This window comes from Coenobita brevimanus, chromosome 106, assembly GCF_032717465.1.
Source record: "Coenobita brevimanus isolate Jiangsu-jjx chromosome 106, ASM3271746v2, whole genome shotgun sequence".
In the NCBI taxonomy this organism is placed as follows: domain Eukaryota; kingdom Metazoa; phylum Arthropoda; class Malacostraca; order Decapoda; family Coenobitidae; genus Coenobita; species Coenobita brevimanus.
Window position 1 is genome coordinate 13,226,044 of NC_137059.1, and position 7,913 is coordinate 13,233,956.

General features: G+C 52.5%; 1 non-coding gene across 1 annotated transcript; it reads right to left on the bottom strand.

The window, feature by feature from the left end:
* Nucleotides 1–4,842: 4,842 nt before the first annotated feature.
* LOC145416563 (U1 spliceosomal RNA) lies at nt 4,843–5,004 on the bottom strand. Its single transcript, XR_013900294.1, has one exon. It is a non-coding gene; the product is annotated as a U1 spliceosomal RNA (small nuclear RNA).
* Nucleotides 5,005–7,913: the final 2,909 nt, after the last annotated feature.

A 7,913-nucleotide genomic window follows, 5' to 3' on the forward strand; every position in this document is an offset into this window, starting at 1 on the left:
TTGGTATCTTCCGCGGGTGTAGGTTCATCCTCCGGCTCCTTGTTCCTTAACCCCTAGGGTACGCAATTCTCCAGCCTCGACTGTCCCCCAGGACGCAAAAACAGGCCAATTTTTCAACTTCCTCAAAGGTTAAAAGTTTTATGCCCGATTTATAGAGCTTGAATTTACACACCTGAAAACGCAAACCCAATAGTTACCGAGTTATGGTCCGTCAAAATTTATAGTAGTTACCCGTCGCGGCCCTGGCGAGAAAGAAAACACGCCGCTCGCACCTGTTTTCTTCGCAACAATACGTACAAAAATCACCAAAATCAATTTTTTTTTGGTGTGTATAGATGTTATAAACCATTGTAATGTGCTTAGAAAAAAATAAAATAGTAACAAACCCCCCAAATGAATATGATAAATAAAAATTATCCTTCCCTCCTCTCCTCTCCTCTCCTCATACCTTCAATCCCCTCCCTCCCCTTCCCTTCCCTTCCCTTCCCCTCGCCTAACCTCCCCTCCCCTTTCCTCTTCCCCCTTCCCTCCCCGCCGAGCTATCAAATCTAACAAGAGAAATAGGTCATTCCCCCAATAAAAATAATATAAATAGTAAAAATTATCCTCCCTTCTCTCCCCTCTTCAAACCTCCAGTCCCCTCCATCCCCTTCCCTTCCCTCCTCCTCTCTCCTCTCCTTCTCTCCCCTTCCCTTGCCTAACCTCCCTTCCCCCCTCCCCTCCCCCCTCCCCTCCGAGCTGTCAAATCTAGTTTTCGTTTCGTTTCGTTTCGTTTTGAAGGCTCCAACATGCTTCCATGCGTCGGCATAAAATAAAATGTCTTTTTCAAGTGGGTTTCGACTAAAGACAGCTAAAGTAATTGTGGTGTGGATATCTGTATGCAGACACCAATAAATTACAGGTAATGATTCAAAAACACGTGCCATAAAACATAAAAAATACGCAAAATATTCGAGGCCGGGGAAGTGCTAGGGGGTGCGGGTAGGGGGTGGGGGGTAGGGGGAGCTGGTAAGGCCAGGGGGGGTGGATGGGGATCGAGGGATGGGAGGAGACCACCACAAGACACAAAGGAAGGGCCAAAGTGGAGTGCAGGACATGGAGGGAGGGTAGGGGGGAAATACCCTCCCCCCCGTTGACTGGGGAGTGGGACGTGGGGGGGGATCCACATGGGAGGGGGGGATGCATGAGGAAGGGGTGGGAGGGGTTGTTCTGGTGGTAAGAACAGTGGGAGGTAGGGTCGTAACAAGGTAGTGGAGTAGATGGACGTGGTGAGAGGGAGGTGGGGGGTACACCCCCACAACCTGGTTACGGGCCTGGGTCCCCACTCCGGTGTGTCCAACACCTGGGTTCTGATTGATTAGAAGCCATCTGAGTCACAGCTGGGGTGGACCCAGCTGCCGCCAGTTTTTTGAGGATGTTGCACGATCGGTGTTGCTCGTTCTTTTAAGAAATTGCACAAAAAGCCCAATCAATGAGATTAGTACTTTAGGGGTTAAGGAGGAGACTGTACATCGGCCTGGCGGCTTTCAGTTGGTCCCTAATGTCATGCAGTGGGCACCTGGAGGTGCATGTGGAGAACTCCCAGGGATTCACCAGAATGAGGTTGGGGTTCTCCTTGTGACTGGGGTGCTGGTGGGTGGGGTGCACCCTAGGCAGGCTGGGTGTTGGGGTGGGGCTGATGTGGGGCATAGGCAGACATGGCTTGACTGGAGGAGCTGGGGTTGTTTGTGGGAACTTTTTCACCATGTTGATTTGCTGGGGTGTGGGGTGGGAGGTCAGGAGGTGGCATATGAGTTGGATATCCCTGTCCATGTCTCCTGCTGGGTCGTGGATTGTAAAATGTTCCTTGACCAAACTGGGGAGAACTCTGAGGAGGGTATTAAAAGTGTGTTGCTCCCGGGTTTCATCATCTGCCTCCGGGTAGGCAACGGTGACCAGATGTCTAGCTTAGGTTAAGGTGTCATATAAGTTGCCATCAAAGTCAGGGTATCCAATTGAGATAGGGCCACTGCTTCACCTAGTGATGGGGTGATGGCCTGAATCACGAGCTTTGTGAAATTCTGCCAGGTAAGCCCCGGGACAATTTTCAACGCAATATTGGCTGCCGCTTTACCCCAAAGCGGGAGTGTAACTGCTATTTTTTGCTTGTCATCTTTGAACCCAATGTCTAGCAAAGGTTTAATAACTGCCAGGTATGTATGAACATCATGCTCTTCGGGGTCGAATTTGGGCAATTGCACGTGAGGTTTAGTTGCCATTTTGCAGGTATTTCCTGAATGCCTCTCTCATATGCCCAGGTCAAGAACCACTGCTGTCATCAGTGTAATGCTAGGTGTTGTAGGGTCGGCTTCCTGTCCCTCTAATGCCTAGTGTGTAGCTGGTTTCTATTTCTAGACCGGAGCTTAGACAAATAAGAGGGAGGCAGGACACAAAAACTCAAGGCAACAACCTTACATGTGTATTGTCAAATTCTACAGGTGGAACAGGCAGATGTCACAACAGTAATTATTCTGGATTATTATAAACCATTATGTCAAGATTGTGGGTAGTAGTATCACGCAAGATACTATTCGGGACAAGATCAGGCACAAAGTGAATAGTACATTAGCTAATACCAGAAGTCTTAGGGCAGAAAAATCAATCACTTTGTCAGTCGTGGGAAGTCTAGACTTTATCCGTTTTAGGTGGAGTTCATTTTCATTGTGGCCGAGGCACTGTTATCACTGTTGGGCTGTCTACCTTAGTTCACTGTTACACTGTTAATTATTACCTTGGTTCTGGGAGCCCCAATTGATCTTAGTGGGGGCCACATTACTGGGATGGAATTATGTTCACTCAGACAAACACTCTATTCACTACTTGGCTGTGTTCATTGCCTCGCTGTTACCTTACTTATTCCACCTTTCTTTTACATTAACACTGACAGGTTTTATTTCTGACTTCCCATGCTTCTAGTAACTCACTGCTCAGCCCTCACTTCACTGTATCACTATCACTGTACCTTCACTGTCACTCACCATCGGGACTGAGTGTGGTAGCGGCCAAGGAAAAGGGCGGTGGGGAACAGCTCAGCCCGGCTACTGATGGGGCTGAGTTCCTCCAGGGGTCTCCATATTCAGGGGCCACGGCATCACTCGTAGGGGCGTCGTCTCTCGTCTGGGGCTGTGTATGGCAAAGGGCCCCGAGCTTTCAGGGTTTGGGGCTGGAGTCTGTCCCTCTGGACTGGGGCCAAAAAGCTGCCTGAATCGTTCACTCAGGCGCCTGATGGAGGATGAGGGTCTTCGATGTCGGGGTGTGGGAATGTCCCACCCAGGGATCCTGGGGGCGGTCTCGAGGTTCTGCAGGCTGCTGTCTCTGGTGGTCAGTGATGCCATCAGGAGCTGGCTGAGACGTCAGCCTCCATTGGGGTCCGTCAGGCTAGGCCCCTCAGGGACCGACTGTAGGGAGAAGAGTTCGGTGGGGACCACAGGGCTTCTCCAGCAGTCCTCAAGGCTGGGACCTCCCTCTAGGTAGTAATCTTGTGGGGGTGTGGCAGCACCTGACGGAGGAGCGGCTACTGGCCGTCTCCTCTCGTAGGGCCCAGCTACTGGCCATGGCCTTCTAAGGCCGTGGCTACTAGCTGTCGCAAGGGCCTGGTTACTGGCCACGGCCTGTGGGGGGAGGCGGCTGCAGGCGGACTCGAGAGCACTTTCAGAGCGGCTGCCGGTCATCTCCTGACAAGGGCAGGAGCTGCTACCGGCCGTCTCATAATTACCTCAGAGCAGCTACCAGCCGTCTCCTGTAGGAGGGCTGAGCGGCTACTTGCTGTCTCTATGGCACCTTCAGAGCTGGTTCTGACCATCTCCTGACTTGATGGCAGGAGCGGCTACCGGTTCTCTCCCGATTACCTCCACAGCGGCTATCGGCTGTCTCCTGCAGATGGGTTGAGTGGCTACTGGCCGTCTCTGGGGTGCTGCCTGGAGCTTGAGTAATAGCTCCACCCCGATCCTATTGAGGGGTCAGCTCTCCCAGAAGGTAGTCTCTTTTTCCTATGGTGATGGCGGGCAAATTCCAGGTCATAGAGGCGCTCAGCCCGGGTGGACCTATGTCCCTGTCACCCTGAGCCAGGTCATGCTCTGTTTGCCCCTCCGTAGGCTCCTTTTGGGGGTGTTGAATGCCCTCAGCGAAAATATTCGGCATTTTAACTAAAGTACTGAAAAGGTTTAACTCACATACACCAAAGACCGTCATCAGAATAAGCAAAGAAATTCTTGAAGAAGTCCAGGAGTACAATTGCTTTAGGCAAATTATAAAATTAACGAAAGACCATAAGAGCGAAAGAAAAAGACACATTACAATGGGATGGAAAGCTTTCGGTAAACACAGAGACATTATGAAAATTAGCTTGCCAATATGTAAGAAACGAAAAGTGTATAACGAATGTGTAATTCCAACTATGACAGATGGTTGTGAGACCTCAGAACTTAAAAAATCGATGGAAAATAAACTAATCCATTCTCACAGAGCAATGGAAAGGTCCATGTTGGGGATATCCTTAAGAGGCAGGAATAGAGCAACTTGGGTAAGAGAGCAGACTTATGTCAAGGACATTATAGAAGTTATAAAAGAACAGGAAATTGGAGGTGGGCAGGCCATGTAGCGAGAGGCTGACTGACTGGACACTAAGAGATTGTAAACGTAGCAGAAAAGGCCAGAAAGGAGCTGGAGAGATGAAACAGAAAAGCAGGGAAAACGTGGCAGATATTGGCTCAGTCAAGAAATTCGTGAAAAAAGTTAGGGAGGCCTTTGTTCAGCAATGGAAAAGTGATGACTGATGATTATGATGATGAAGAAGATTTGATATGGGGCACAGCGCAAATGCAGTCCCCCGGTACCAAAAATTGCACACTCGAGTTACCCTCATTTGGGTTAATCAAAGGGGTCAACACCACCAGAGTGCAATGGTGGGCCTCTCCCGGGAGAACCGCCTTCGTGATCATGGTATCTCCTGTGCCAAGTAAGTATGCCACCTCCACCCATGCACTGCCCTAGACCAACCAATGCTGAAAACTTTATTTTCAATGCAGTATGCTATTGTTAGGCTAGGGTCAGCTTCCCAAATCCGTTGAACGCCTATTATGCAGCTGGGTTCCCTTTCTAGACTCGAGCTTAGGAGACACAGGACACAAAAACTCAGGGCAACAACCTTACATGTATATTGGTAAATTCTAAATGTGGAACACGTAGACATCACGAAACAGGAATCTAGACAATTATATGACATGTACTGAGATCAAGGGAAGTAGTATCTCGCAGGATACGGTTTGGACAATAGTTCTGGATAAAAGTGAATAGCACAATGAACAGCACTTAAGGTATTGGGCAGGGGAATCGGTCACTGTCACCCTGAGGGAAATCTATACCAATTAGAATGGGCAGCTCGCCTATAGGTCTTACGATGTGGAAGAATTATGTTACTGGAGCCAAGATACACATTCACTGAGGTCACTGTAATCACTGCTCGGCTTCTTTCACTCTGTCACTGTTTCACTGTTGGTCTACACTTCCGTCACTATAGCACTGACAGATCTAGGACTTAGTTTCCCTTTAATATCTCAACACACTGCCTGATGTCTAGGTCACTGTTTCACTGTCACTGCACTTCCACTGTCACTCACTGTCAGGACTGGGTAGGGTGGTGGCATTGGCAGAGGGCAGCAGGAGAGCTCACAGCCCCGGCTCCTGATGGGGGCTCAGCTCTGCCAGGGACCTCTGTGTCCTGTGGCCACGGGATCACTCGTAGGGGCATCCTCTCTCGTCTGGGGCTGCGTGCGGCGAAGGGCCCCACACTGTCGGGGCTGGGAATTGGGGTACGGCCCTCAGGATTGGGACTGAAGAGTTTCCTGAAGCACTCACTCAGGCGGCTGACAGAGAACGAGTGTTATCTGCTTCGGGGTGGGAGGAGCCTCACCCGTGGGTCCTGAGGGTGGCCTCGGGGGCCTGTCTGCTGTGGTCTCCTGTCATCAGGGATACCGTCAGGAGTGGGCTGCGGCATCAGCCTCCGTTGGAGTCAGTCTGGTACGGTCCCTCTGGAGCCAGCTGGGCAGAAAATAACCTTGGGGATAGCACAGGGCCTCTTCATGGATCCTTGGGGCTGAGGCCTTCCTCCTGATGGTTGCCTCGCTGGTGATGGACAGTAGGGTCGTCTATGCCTCTGCTGGTCAGCAGGTCTGATGGCAGAATGCCCTCTCGTCGTGGAGTCACAGGGGGCGAGGGGCTTTGGTGCTTTTCCCCGGCGTGGCTGCCGGCTGTCACTGAGTTCCCGTGGGCAACGAAATGAGGGCAGTTGCTGGCCATCCTGTAGTCATAGGCGCGGCTACCAGCCGTCGCCTGGGCCTGACTCCCTGACAGAGATGCAGGCAAAGTGTGGCTACCGGCCATCACTTGCTTGTCGGCACGGCTACCGGCTGTCGCTGAAGTCCCGTCTGGAGGATGACATGCCAATGAGGAGCAGCTACTGGCTGTCTCCTAATACCGATAGGCGTGGCTGCAGGGGATACAGCAGCACCTGATGGGGGAGCGACTACTGGCCATCTACTGCAGGGTGGCCTGGCTACAGGCCGTGGCTCTTAAAGGGGAGCGGCTACCGGCCGTCTCCTGAAGGGCAGAGCAGCTGCAGGCCATCTCTGAGAAGCCATCTGAGCAGCTACCAGCTGTCTCCTGAAAGTCTGAGTGGCTACTGGCCGTCTCACAAAGGGAGCGGCTGCTGGCCATCGTTGGGGTGCTGCTTGGGGCTAAGGAAGTAGCTCCACCCCGATCCTGTCGAGGGTCAGCTTGCCCACAAGGTAGTCTCCATTTCCCGCTATGGTGGCGGCGGGCGAGTTCCGGGTCATGGGGGCACGCGGCCGGGTGGACTTACGTCCCTGTTGCCTGGCGTCGGGTTGTCCTCTGTCTGCCTCTCCATACGCTCCTTCTGGGGGGGTGACTATTCCCGGCATTTTACCACTGTCATTGGGGAAAAAGTGACATCCCCATGACTGGTGATAGATTTTGGTGCTGTTGGTGTGGTGCACTGGCTAGAGGTGTTGGAGGAGGGCGCTCCATGCTGTGGTGGCTGGGTTTTCGTCCATTTAGGTGTCGCAGGTGATGAAGAGGGTGGATGGGTCAGTGGTGGTGTGGAGGAGTCGCAGGAGGTGGAGGGGGCCATGGATGCGATGTTTGTGTCCAAAGGGCAGCGCCCATGTAGCACATCAGATACTCATGTTGGTAGGTCTTGTCTCCTGTAGAGAGCTGTGCTGAATGCTGGAGATTGTCGGGAAGCATGGGATTTTATGATGGGGCAATTTGGCATGGTGTCTCTGGGGAGTAGTGGTGGCTGGGATTTGTGTTTGGTGTAGCATGAGTGTGATGGGGCTTGTGTTAGGAGAAGGAGTGTGGTTTTGCGGTGAGGTGGGTGGTGTAGGGGTGGGGGCATATCATGCGGGCAGGCATGAAAGGTGGCCGGAGTGTGTGATGGTGGTTTTTAGGGTGGGTGTGGGTGGTGAGTTGGGTGTGTAGTGTTGGTCTGTTTGGGTTGTGTGTCGTGAGGAGGTTGGCGGGGTGCATGGGGGAGGAGGTGTTGTGACAGGGCTGGGGGCAGTGATGGGCATTGGGTGGGGTGAAGTTTGCACAGGTGGAGGAGAGGCTGGTGCACGGGCAGGACACATGGTGCTGGGCTGGGGGGATGGGGAGGGCTGCGGGTATGGGGTGGGGGAAAGGTTTGGACTTTGTGGCATTGGCGAGTCTTCAGGTGAGGTGTGATGCTGCGTGACGGGGGGTGAGGTGGGTTAGTTTGGGGGGGGGGAGGTGGAAAGGGAAGGCAAAGGGGGATATGTAGCAGTCTTAGGAGGTAGGGGGAGGCAGGGCAGAGGTGGCGGGTGGTGTTGGGTGTGGGG